Raw genomic sequence first — 12931 nt, forward strand, 5'->3', positions numbered from 1 at the left:
ATTCATTAATAAAAAGCATTTAATTTTCCTTACTTTGATTTTTTTGTGTGTGAGAAAGTGCGTGTGTTTTAGACCCAAGAGAGAAAAAAAAAAAAAACATTTCCCCCCCTTCCCTGAAGCAAATCCATGTTTTGTTCTTGGGCAAACACCAATCACTTTCCATCAGAAATTCCTGATAGTGATATTAGGTTGGTGCAAAAGTTTTGCCTCATCCGCCATATTCACCTGACCTCTTGCCCACCACTTCTTCAAGCATCCTGACAACTTTTTGTGAGGGAAAGGCTTCCACAACCAGCAGGAGGCAGAAAATGCTTTCCAAGAATTTAATCAAATCCTGAAGCACGGATTTTTTTTTTAATTTTTATTTTTACTTTATTTTACTTTACAATACTGTATTGGTTTCGACATACATTGACATGAATCCACCACGGGTGTACACAGATTTTTAAAAAGTTATTCATTTATCTTTAAATGTTATTTTTTAATTGAAGGATAATTGCTTTACAGAATTTGTTTTCTGTCAAACCTCAACATGAATCAGGCATAAGTATACATATGTCCCCTCCCTCTTGAACCTCCCCCTCATCTCCGTCCCCATGCCACCCCTCTAGGTTGGTACAGGGACCCTGTTTGAGATCCCTGAGATATACAGCAAATTCCCTTTGGCTATCTGTTTTACATACGGTAATGCAAGTTTCCATGTTACTCTCGCCATACATCTCACCCTCTCCTGCCTTCTCCCCATGTCCATGAGTCTGTTCCTCCATTGCTGCCCTGCAAATAAATTCTTTGGTACCATCTGTCTAGATTCTGTATATATGCATTAGTAGACGATATTTATCTTTCTCTTTCTGACTTACTTCACTCTGTATAATAGGCTCTAGGTTCATCCACCTCATTGGAACTGACTCAAATGTGTTCCTTTTTATGGCTGAGTAATATTCCATTGTGTATATGTACCATGACTTCTTTATCCATTCATCTGGCAGTGGACATCACGGTTGCTTCTATGTCCTAGCTGTTGTAAACAGTGCTGCAGTGATCATTGGGGTACATGTGTCTTTCAGTTTCGGTTTCCTCAGGGTATAAGCCTAGCAGTGGGAATGCTGGGTTATATGGTGGTTTTATTCCTAGTTTTTTAAGGAATCTCCATACCGTCTTCCATAGTGACTGTATCAATTTACATTCCCACCAACAGTGCAAGTGTTGATCCACACCCTCTCCTGTTGGTAGACTTTTTGATGAGGGCCATTCTGACCAGTGTGAGGTGATACTTCATTGTAGTTTGGATTTGCATTTCTTTAATAATGAGCAATATTGAGCATCTTTTCATGTCTGTCTGAGCCATCTGTATGTCTTCTTGGAGAAATGTCTGTTTAGATCTTTTCCCCACTTTTTAATTGGGTTGTTTTTCCGGAATTGAGTTGTATGAGCTGCTTGTATATTTTGGAAATTAATCCTTTGTCAGTTGTTTGATTTGCTATTATTTCCTCCCGTTCTGAGGGTTGTCTTTTCACCTTTCTTATAGTTTCCTTTGCTGTGCAAAAGCGTTTAGTTTAATCAGGTCCCGCTTGTTTACTTTGTTTTTTATTTCCATTACTCTAGGAAGAGGGTCATAGAGGATCTTGCTTTGATTTCTGATATTGAGTGTTCTGCCTATGTTTTCCTCTAAGAGTTTTATAGTTCCTGGTGTTACATTTAGGTCATTAATCCATTTTGAGTTTCTCTTTGAGTATGGTGTTAAGAAGTGTTCTAATTTCGTTCTTTTACATGTAGCTGTCCATTTTTCCCATCACCGATTATTGAAGAGGTTGTCTTTGCCCCATTGTACATTCTTGTCTCCTGTCTTGTTCCATTGGTCTATATTTCTGTTTTTGCGAAGCACAGATTTTTATGCTACAGGAATAAACAAACTTATTTCTCGTTGGCGAAAATGTGTTGAATGTAATGGTTCCTATTTTGATTCACAAAGATGAGTTTGAGTCTAGTTATACTGATTTAAATTTCGTGGTCTGAACCCTCAATTACATTTGCAGCAACCTAATACTTTGCTTGTTTTACAGGTCATCTTAGACCAAGAGTTTAAATAAAATGAGCTATCAGAATCAGTAGTTTTTCTTTTTAATACTCAAACCGGTATCCAGCTTCGCTGAATTGGTGAAGATGGGCTTGAAAATACAAACTGAACTTTCATTCTAGTCAAAGAACAGTCTTGTGCTTCAAAGATAGGAACCCAGGGACTTCCCTGGCAGTCCAGTGGTTAAGACTCTGTGCTTCCAGTTCAGGGGATATGGGTTCAATCCCTGGTCGGGGAGCTAAAGCAATTCGTCTGAACCTACCCGGAATCTTTGCAGTGCAAAAGTAGTTGTTATCACTGTCCATTTACCTGCTGCAGTGCCCTTTGCATTTGAAAAGCACAGAGGTAATAGTGTTACCATGTTCACAAAACTACTAGAGAAAGGTTGATAAACAATTTATAACCACTTTCACAGCAAAGAACACATTTGTCTGAGCTTTTGGAGGATGCTATTTACAGTCAGTTAACAATTCCCAAGGTGTGGTAGGTAGCCCTCCAAGATGGTCCCCAGTGGTCCTCTGATATTTTGTAATCCTTTTCCCTGAAGTGGTGGCTGAACTTAGTGACTTGGTTCTAGTGAACAGAATAAGGCCCAAGTGATGGTGACTGGAGACTTGGTCATAAAGGGCAGTGTGGCCTTTCTTTTGCATCCTCATGGTCATCTGCTCTAGAGCAGGCCGGCTGCCCTGTGTGAGCCGCCCCGTGAGGAAGCCAACGTGACAAAGAATTGGCAACTCTGGCCAAAACCTCGTGAGTATTTTTGGAAGGGGGTCTTCTTGCCTCATCAAGCTTTGAATGACTGTAGTCCTAGCTGACACCTCGATGAGAGGTGTCAACCTTGTGAGAGACCTTGAGCCAGAACCACCCAGCCACGCTGCTTCCTGACTTTTCCCTCACAGAAACTGTGAGATAAGAAATGATCGTCGTTTTAAGATGCTAACGTTTGGGGTGATTTGCTGTGCAGCAATGGCTCGCTAACACAGAGGGCTGTCATGCTTCTTCTAGATTTATCCCTTTATTTATTCAGCAGGTGTTTATTGAGAAACTACCACATGCCAGGCATTGTGTCTATGGGATTCTCCAGACACGAGTCTTGGAGTGGGTTGCCATTCCCTTCTCAAAGGCAATGTGTATGCAGAGGTTATCATCTACCGAACATTAGAAGCATGCTTAAGGGGCCCCTGGTTTCTGGGCTCTATATACATAGCATACAGAAACAAGTTTTACCCTTGGAAAACTGTGGTGGTTCTCTTTGGAAATACCATCTACCACCTAGACTTACTACTACACATTTGCTATTTATGTATTAATGGCCCAACAAATATTTACAGGTTGAAGACTTCTCTGTGAATTGTGCTCACCTGTTGAAACTAGAGATGGCACTCCAAACCTCTGTCCCTACTATGTCCCCTCAAATTTGTGTATTGAAACCTCACTCCCAAGGTGATGGTAGTAGGAGGTGGGACCTTTGGGAGGTGATTAGGTCATTAGGGTAATGCCCTAATGAATGAGTCTCTTATAGAAGAGACCCAAGAGAGCTCCCTTACTTCTGAGGACCGTTAGGCCAGTAGAATCTTTCTAGCATGCCATAGATATAAATACATATCGAATACCAGTCAGTTCGACAATGAAAAATCATCTCTAACACATTTATTAACATCCTCTGGGTATAGATTTAGATAATGACATTTGTAGTGCTTAAACTTCTCTGGAATGTGGGTTCACATGCTAACTAGCCACCTCTAAGGATTAATCTAAGGATTAGCTTTAGGGAGTAAAGTTCATTTATACATGTTTACACATTTACACCACACTCTTTATACCATACAGACAATATGTGGGCATGTACTGTCTAAACCCTAACTTTCTGAGTACAAGCTGCCCCAGTGAGCCACCACTGTCTTCCAGTGCTCCAGGGGCAGGCTCTGTCCCTGGATGCTCGGTGGGTGGATCAGTCTAATTCTGGTTGGGAAGCTCCCTTGTTGGCATATGAAAGTGAAAAAAAATGAAAGTCTCACAGTTCTGTCCCAACTCTTTGCAGTTCCAATGGACTGCAGCCTGTCCTCATCTATCCGTGAAATTCTCCAGGCAAGAGTATTGGAGTGGGTTGCCATTTCTTTCTCCCAGGGATCTTCCCAAGCCAGGGATTGGACCCAGGTCTCCTGCATTGCAGGCAGATTCTTTACCAACTGAGCCAGGATCAGCTCTATCAAGGGTGAAGTTAGCAATTTTCTCTCTACCTGCCAACTTCTTTGTTTTGTCTTTGTAAGTTATTCACATTTCAGGTTGGCGAGAGGTATCTGTTGGGTACTTTCAAACACCCCAGCTGCAAACTGGCATGCTCTTGGCCCTTCTGAGAGGTCTTCCAAGAATCCTCTTGACAGACCTTTGAACTCTTGCCTGTTGACCTTCTCCCACTTACACCATGCTTCAAAGCAGGCTTTGACTCCACAGCTCTGTATCCCCAGCATCTAACACACAACCTGGTACACGGTAGGTGCTCAGTGAATGTTTGTTTAATGAGTGAGTCATTGATAGCAGGACATGCCTTTTCATGGGCGTTTTAGGAGTGTTGGTCAATAGCTCATTACAAACCGGCTTGAAATGACTGAGATAAGCAACCTTAGATGACTCGAGCACACACAAAGTAGTTCCTAGAAAGAATGTCTTTTTCTTTTAACGTATGTTCCTGGTTTTGTCTTTTCCATTACTCATTGAAAATCGCAACGACCCTTTCCTGTCCACCTGAAACTATCACAACATTGTTAACTGGCTATCCTCCAATACAAAATAAAGTGTAATAAAAAAAAAAGTAGAAAAAAATAGAACTAAAAAAAAAGAAAGTAGCAACTATCGAATTCCCTGGTGGTCCAGTGGTTAAGACTCAGGAACATGTGTTCACATATATGTGTGTATATATATGTATGTATGTATGTGTATATATATGGGGCTTCCCTGGTGGCCCAGACAGTAGACTCTGCCTTGAAAACATATTCATTTCATTTAATGCTAGTTTATCCAGAGGCTAATCTAACAAATTAATTGATTACCTATGTTTTGAGGTCATCTTATGGCCTACTACAAGTTCTGTTAAATAAAAAGGAAACAACAAGTCCTACTGTATAGCACAGGGAACTATATTCAATATTTACCCTGTGTTAAACCATAATGGAAAAGAATATAGCAAAGAATGTCTATATGAATATAACTGAGGCACTTTGTTATAAAGCAGAGATTGGCACAACATTGTCAATCAACTGCACTTCAACAAAAAATTAAATATAAAATGTAAGTAAATAACAGAGGAAAAGCTCCATGGTAGGTACTGAATCAATGTTTGCTGAATTAATTATTATAAAATCTTTAAAAATGATGGCAACAGAGGCATGTTTTGTCAGTATTATCATATGTAAGTAGCTGATAATGCATAGTTTAGGGCAACCTCTAAAACCATTGGCCCACATTTTTGTCCTACCTGTGTAAATTTAAATGATTTGTGTTATTCGTCATTCTTAGCTAAAGCATAAATTTCTTCCTTAAGATACTAAGTTTGAGATACCAGCAGTTCCAACATCTGACACCACTTAGTTGTGTGGCCTTGAATAAAGTGTTCTACTTCTCTGCACCTTGATTTCAGTTTTCCCTTCTGTCAAATGTAGGTACTGGAGTGTGGAGTCAACCGTTGATTCAGTTATACCCAGGACCTAAACTAGGATGAGGCAAGTGAACTGCTCACCTTGGGAGTAAAATTGAAGGGGGATTGGGTGGGGTCGCCAAAACACCTCAGTAATCAAGAAAAGTAATATTTCAATGCAGTATTTAAAGAAATCAAAGCTAATACAAAAGATGTATTATGACCAAAATATCAACATTTTAAAGATGGGATCACTGTTGCTGATTTTTCCTTTGGCCTCTGACTCCAGTGTGGTTTAGCATGGCACTGTATCTGATCCGGATTTTTATTTTTCTTTCCTTCTTTTTTTTTTTTTTTCTTTTGCCGTGGTGCACACCTCAGGGGATCTTAGTTCCCTGACCAGGGGCCAAACTTGTGCCCCCTGGAAGTGGAAGGGTAGAGTCCTAACCCCTGGATCACCAGGGGAGTCCCTGATTTCTCAATAAACACCTGATTAAACCATCATTCATGTTATTGCCCTCTTACATTTTGCACTGGGATTGAGTCCTGGTCCTGTTACATACATTTAATGAATGCCTGCCATTTACTGAGCACTGCTGGGACATAGCAGCCCTTGCTTTCAAGGAGCTCACAACTTTATTAGGAAAAACAGGAGAGTGAGCAGAGAGTAAGTAGGACAATGGGAGACGTTTGGGGACAGAGTTAAGCAATGGAAGGAATGATATCAGATGAGCCCATGTGGACTAAAAAACACAGCATTTCATCCCGAGGTGGTATGTATCACAGAGCGGTGATGAATGCAGGCTGGAGATGGAGGCCTTGGAGTCAAGCCCTACCTCTTCCAGTTCTAACTGGCTGTGTAATCTTGTGCAGTGTATCCTTTTAACTTCCCTGCACTTCTGTTTCTTTCCTCATTAGTAAAAGTGAGAAGAATTACATCACTTAAGGGGGTTGTGAGGGTGACTTGAGCTCATATAGTGAGTCCTGAGAATAGAGCCGGAACGTAGGAAAAATTGTTAAATGTTACTTTTAACTAGAAAACACTCACTTTGAGCAAGGACAAGCTCTATTAGATAAGGTTAAACCCAGCTCTTTTCTAGGCAAGCTGGTAAGAGTTGCAGTGATGTTTATCTTTCCCCGACTTGTCACTCTGTGTCCCAAACCACTTTCCCTTAGTTCCAGTTGAGCAGGAAAAGCCGTTTCATCTTTGGCAGTTCTTCCAAATTCAGTAGACTGTGACTGGTCATTTAGAAAGTTAATGAACAATTAATGGCTCATGTACAAATGTACAAATCCTCACCATTTTTTTCTCGGAACCTTTGATAGAAACAATTGGACACCATAATGTTCCCCTTAGAATGCACATGGAGTCTCTTACTCACCATGTTTTAGAGGGAGACTGATATGAGCCCTTGGAGGTGGGTAGAAGCAACCTTCCAGTACCTTACAAAGTCTTATGAATAGGAGCACAGGGCTGAACTGGGAAGAGCACTTTTACTTCTACTGGACTGAAGGAGTAGAAATTTTGCTTTTTCAGCTCAACAAGATTCCACCACCTTAGTTTGAATCAATTGGATATTTGGAGAGGGTCTAAGAGGGTACCATCTCTGCTCCCCTAATTTATTCCTGTAACTCTGTCAGCTCTGATGTTGTAAAAAAAAAAAAAAAAAAGTCCCACTATTTAAAAAGTACTCCTCAGTTTTCCAAATTGTCTCCAAATTTACACATGGACTAAGTGATAGATGGTATTTATGAATTGTTCATTATTTTCTTAACTGTAATAATAGCACTGTGGTCATATAAGGAAAATATTTTCCTTCCTTCTGTCCTTCCTTTTGAGAAGCATATTAGAAGTAAAAAGGACATAATAACTGAGATTTGCTTTACAGAAAACTTGAACCCCCTCAAAAAAAGTGTGAAGCATACCTGATAAAACAAGAATGGCAAGGCATTGGTTGTTGGATCTGGATAAGTCCGGAGTGGTTACTTGTAGTGTCTGGTTTTATGTAATTTGGAAATTTTCCCAACAACAAAACAGTTTTGGGAACAAAACAGTTCTGGGAACTTCCATGGCAGTCCAGTGGTTAAGACTTTGCGCTTCTATTGCAGAGGTTTCAGGTTTGATCATTCGTTGAGAAACTAAGATCCCGCAGGCCATGCAGAGAGTCCAAATAGAGAAAAAAACCACAATTTTCTATTTTTAGGCACTGTTTCTCAGTCTTGCCTTGGCACCCCCACCTGGGCAACAGGCTGGCATTATCCCGTCCTCAATCCTGTAAAGTGGTTTCTCTACCAGTCTGCGAGTGTGAATTGCAGGTGCAGTTGAAATAGAGACCCTCTCAGTCCTTGGAGCAGTCATAGGACCTAAGGCAGAGGGTGGGGCTCTTGAAGCAGTCAGAGTTTCTGCCCTGGTAGCCGGGGACCATATGTAGCCTCAACCTTCTACCCTGGGTTGCTGTTCTGATAATCACTGTCTTTGAGCCAAGGGGTGAAAAAACACTGACTCAAGACTATTCCTGTTAAAAGTCAATATTCCTTGGGAGGAGTTGACTCAGCAAGCTATTATCAACTCTCCTGATCCTGACAGCTCAGTGATACCTCCCCTGGATAATGGGTGAGTTTTGGACTATGGCCAAGATTGGGTGGGATACGACCCTGGGGAAACCAGTGAGCTGGGCTCCAGAATGAAGTTGGCCTGAGGGGAAGTGGGGAGGAAAGATGCTGAAATGTTAGAGCTGGGTGGTGGTGGTATTGGGAAGGATTGTGGGCAGGGGTGTCCCAGGGAACCCCAGAAGGAAGAAGTCACATTCTCTGATTCTTCTCAGAACAGAGCTCCTTCTAGGCTGCTTCATAGTGGTGTCATGTAACAGTTCCACATGGAGAAGTAACTCACCAAGAAACTTCCCAGGTCTTCTACCCCCCACAGATGTATGTACACCTGAAATTTTACCAAGTCGTTAAAGGACTGTGCTCAGGGGAATTCTTCAGTTCGGTTCAGTCACTCGGTCATGTCCGACTTTGTGACCCCCATGGACTGCAACACACCAGGCTTTCCTGTCCATCACCAACTCCTGGAGCTGACTCGAACTCATGTCCATTGAGTCGGTGATGCCATCCAACCATCTCACCCTCTGTTGTCCCCTTCTCCTCCCACCTTCAATCTTTCCCAGCATCAGGGTCTTTCCCAATGAGTCAGTTCTTTGCATCAGGTGGCCAAAGTATTGGAGCTTCAGCCTCAGCATCAGTCCTTCCAATGAATCTTCAGGACTGATCTCCTTAGGGTGGACTGGTTTGATCTCCTAAGAGTCTTCTCCAACACCACAGTTGAAAAGCATTGATTCTTTGGCGCTCAGCTTTCTTTATAGTCCAACTCTCACATCCATACATGACTGCTGGAAAAACCATAGCTTTGACTAGACAGACTTTTGTCGGCAAAGTAATGTCTCTGCTCTTTAGGTTGCTGTCTAGGTTGGTCTTGGCTTTTCTTCCAAGGAGCAAGCATCTTTTAATTTCATGGCTGCAGTCACCGTTTGCAGTGATTTTGGAGGCCCCCCAAATAAAGTCTCTCAACTGTTTCCATTGTTTCCCCATCTATTTGCCATGAAGTGATGGGACTGGATGCCATCAACTTAGTTTTCAGAATGTTGAGTTTTAAGCCAACTTGTTCACTCTCCTCTTTCATTTTCATCAAGAGGCTCTTTAGGTCTTCTTCGCTTTCTGCTGCAAGTTTATTGTCACCTGCATATCTCAATCAAATACTCCAAGTGAGTTTTTATCCTTCTGTTTTCATTTGGGTTCCCTCAGAAGCAGAAACACTATTGTTGGGGGAGTAGGAGTAGGAATCACGCCAGCCCTGGACTGATTTCCTTTGGAGATTTTTTTTTTAATAGAAGAAATGAATACACTTCCAGCTTATTTAAGACACAGTTATTCTGGATTTTGATAACTCACAACCAAACTTCAGTTCAGTTCAGTCGCTCCGTCGTGTCCGACTCTTTGTGACCCCATGAACCACAGCATGCCAGGTCTCCCAGTCCATCACGAATTCCCAGAGTCCACCCAAACCAAACTTAATCCCAACCAATTCAGAATCCTACCAAGGGTGGGAAGATCCTGGGGATAAATTCAACTCAAAGGCTACAGCACACACTTTGAGGTGAGCCAGGGAAGCTGAGGTCTTTCCAAACCAAAGAGGCAGGAATGAAGTCAACAAAGATTCAGGGGCTGCAATGAGCCCAGATGGAGCCAACAGAATGTTGGGGAGAAAGCTAGAAGTCCCTTCTATGCCTAGACTGTGGTGCTTAAAGGTAGAGAACGCAAAAAAGAGACGATTAGAAGTGAGGATGGCTAAGACTTTGTGATCAATTAGGCATCAGGGGTGAGGAGAGGGAAGAACGAAGGAAAGACAGTCCCAGGTCTGTGGCTTGGGAAACTGGAGAGATGGTGCTGCCATTTTGAGCGAGAGCACTCAGGGGAGAGAGATTTAGAGAGATGATCAGATTTGGAGAGGTGAGTTTTGGACACATTGGGGTTAAGGTGCTCATGGGAGATCCAAGTGGAGATACTTTTAAGCTGTTGGATGTGGACTCCACAGAGGAGAGCAGGGCTAGAAACATTCATCTAGACCAGTCAGTCTATAGATGGGCTTCATGGCAAGGATATGTTCAGGACAATGAGGAAATTGTGTGGGATGAGAAGACAACAGTTGGCTTGTCCACAGCAAGGAAAGCATAGGAAAAAAAAAAAAAAGGCCAAGTAAGCTATGAAGAAGAATGGGAGGAAGTGGCAAGAGATGAGGCAGAAAAGAAGCGGGGTGGTGTATTCCAGTATCCAAGTGAAGGAGGAGTTTCAAGAGGGGTCATGAGCAATGTGAAACAACACACAGAAATGTCTAATAAATGCTGTCGGTGCCAAGCCTGCATTTCCTCATCACTTATCAGTGTATGCAGCCAAATTTCCAACTGCCAGAACCTGCATCGCTTTGATTCTGGACTTTCTCTGGTTTCCAGAACCTGCTCTGTCCATCGACACGGAGGGCTGGAAATGCCAGGGAATTAAGGCATGCCATTTCCCCTCAAATAGCCACCAGCTGATGGTTGCCGAAAGCTGGTGTACAACTATTTCACCTACCTTGCCCCTTGAGCAATGTAACTCTGAGATTCAGATTCTACACCATTTCCCAGAGTTCCGTGAAACAGGATTAAGTTCTGGTTGCAGAGCACAGTGACTTGTTTAATAACACACTCTGTGTTGACTTTCTTCCCTTGCCTTCTCACTTCTTCACTCCTTTACCTGTATTTCCTGGGATCTCCTTGCAAATAAACCATTTACACTCGAATCCTTCCCTCAGGTTATACTTCTAGGGGAACTCAGATTATCTAGAAAGAGAAAGCCTGGGAAACATCCATGAGAATGGCTTTCTGTAGCTAGCTCCATTGGTGACTTGAGTGAGAGAGTTGGGAATGGAAGGAGAGAGGCTTCATTTCAGGGAGATAAATGAATAAGAGAGGAATGATGGAGAAGATACTTCAGAAGCAAAGTTATCAGGACTTAGCCGGTGGTCCAGTGGTTAAGACTCTGCCTTCCAATGTAGGGAAGCTTTGGTTCAATTCCTGTTTGGGTAACTAAGGTCCTAAATACTGCAGAGTGTGGCCAAAAATTTAAAAAAAAAAAAAAAGGCAACGTTACCAACTGAAGAGAAAGAATGGTGACCTCACATTTCAGGTCAATAGGATTTAATCCGTCTTGCTAATAGCACCCTAACTACTGTTGAGTGTTCACCTTTCTCCCACGATGCCCTGTCTTGGAGAAATGTGGTATTGCCTTTGGTGGAAGTTAATGGGCCTGCTCCCTCACCCTGATGCGGGCAGGTGACCTAGGCTAGACCATGTGAAGTCCTATCCCAAGTGTTTGAATCCTGAGTGAGATAAGAATATGAAGCCTAGTGAAAGGTCATTTATCACAGCACTCTGGTGCTAAACAGACTTTTACAAACATTTTTGTCTCAAAAAACCTTGCAACAAATGAACTTTTGCTCCAGGTTGCCAGTGGCAGTTTCTGCGCCAAGAATCCTGATTAATAAAACAGGGCTAGAACAAAGGATTTTACAGAATGAGAATGATTTGTTTCTACTCAGAATTTTTGCTTTTCTTAAAAATCTCTTTAATAATCTAAAGCTTGTTTGCTTGCACTTTTTGCATCTTTCTCCCCTCCGCCTGTAGCCTTGTATGTGTTTAGGGCAGCAATCCCCAACCTTTTTGGCACCAGGGACTGGCTGCATGGAAAACAAATTTTCCATGGACCAGAGTGGGGGTGGGAGGATGGTTTCAGGATGATTCAAACACATACGTTTATTGTGCACCTTATTTCTATTATTATTACATCAGTTCCACCTCATACCTTCAGGCATTAGATCCTGGAGATTGGGGACCCCGGTTTAAGGTGTACAATGTGATTTTGTACATGTAGATCTTGTCAAATGATTACCACAGTAAGGTTAGTTAACACACCTATCACCTCACATAGTTACCTTTCGTGTGTCTATGTTTCTTTGTGGTGAGAACCATTTCAGATTTACTCTTTTAGCAACTTTCTAGTATATAATATAGCATTGTTAACGATAGTCAGCACGCTGTATGTCTCCCTATTTCTCCTCCTGCCACCCCTCTCCTAAAAGCTCCTGGCAGCCACCATTCTACTCTCTCTTTCTCTGCAGTCAGCTTTTTTGTTAGATTCTACACGCAAGATGACACCGTATTTGTCTTTATCTGACTTATTTCACTTAGTGTAGTGCTGTCAAGGTTGTCACAAATGGCAGGATTTCGTACTCTTTTATGGCTAAGTATCGTGTATACCTGGAGAAGGCAATGGCACCCCGCTCAAGTACTCTTGCCTGGAAAACCCCATGGACGGAGGAGCCTGGTAGGCTGCAGTCCATGGGGTCACTAAGAGTCAGACAGGACTGAGTGACTTCACTTTCACTTTTCACTTTCATGCATTGGAGAAGGAAATGGCAACCCACTCCAGTGTTCTTGCCTGGAGAATCCCAGGGACGGGGGAGCCTGGCGGGCTGCTGTCTATGGGGTCGCACAGAGTCAGACACGACTGAAGTGATTTAGCAGCATTGTGTGTACCACATCTTCTGTCTCCATTTATCTGTTGATGGACATTTAGGTTATTTCCATCTGTGTTTGTTGTGAATTACAATGCTGCAGTGAACA

Source organism: Capricornis sumatraensis, chromosome X, assembly GCF_032405125.1.
Source record: "Capricornis sumatraensis isolate serow.1 chromosome X, serow.2, whole genome shotgun sequence".
NCBI lineage: Eukaryota > Metazoa > Chordata > Mammalia > Artiodactyla > Bovidae > Capricornis > Capricornis sumatraensis.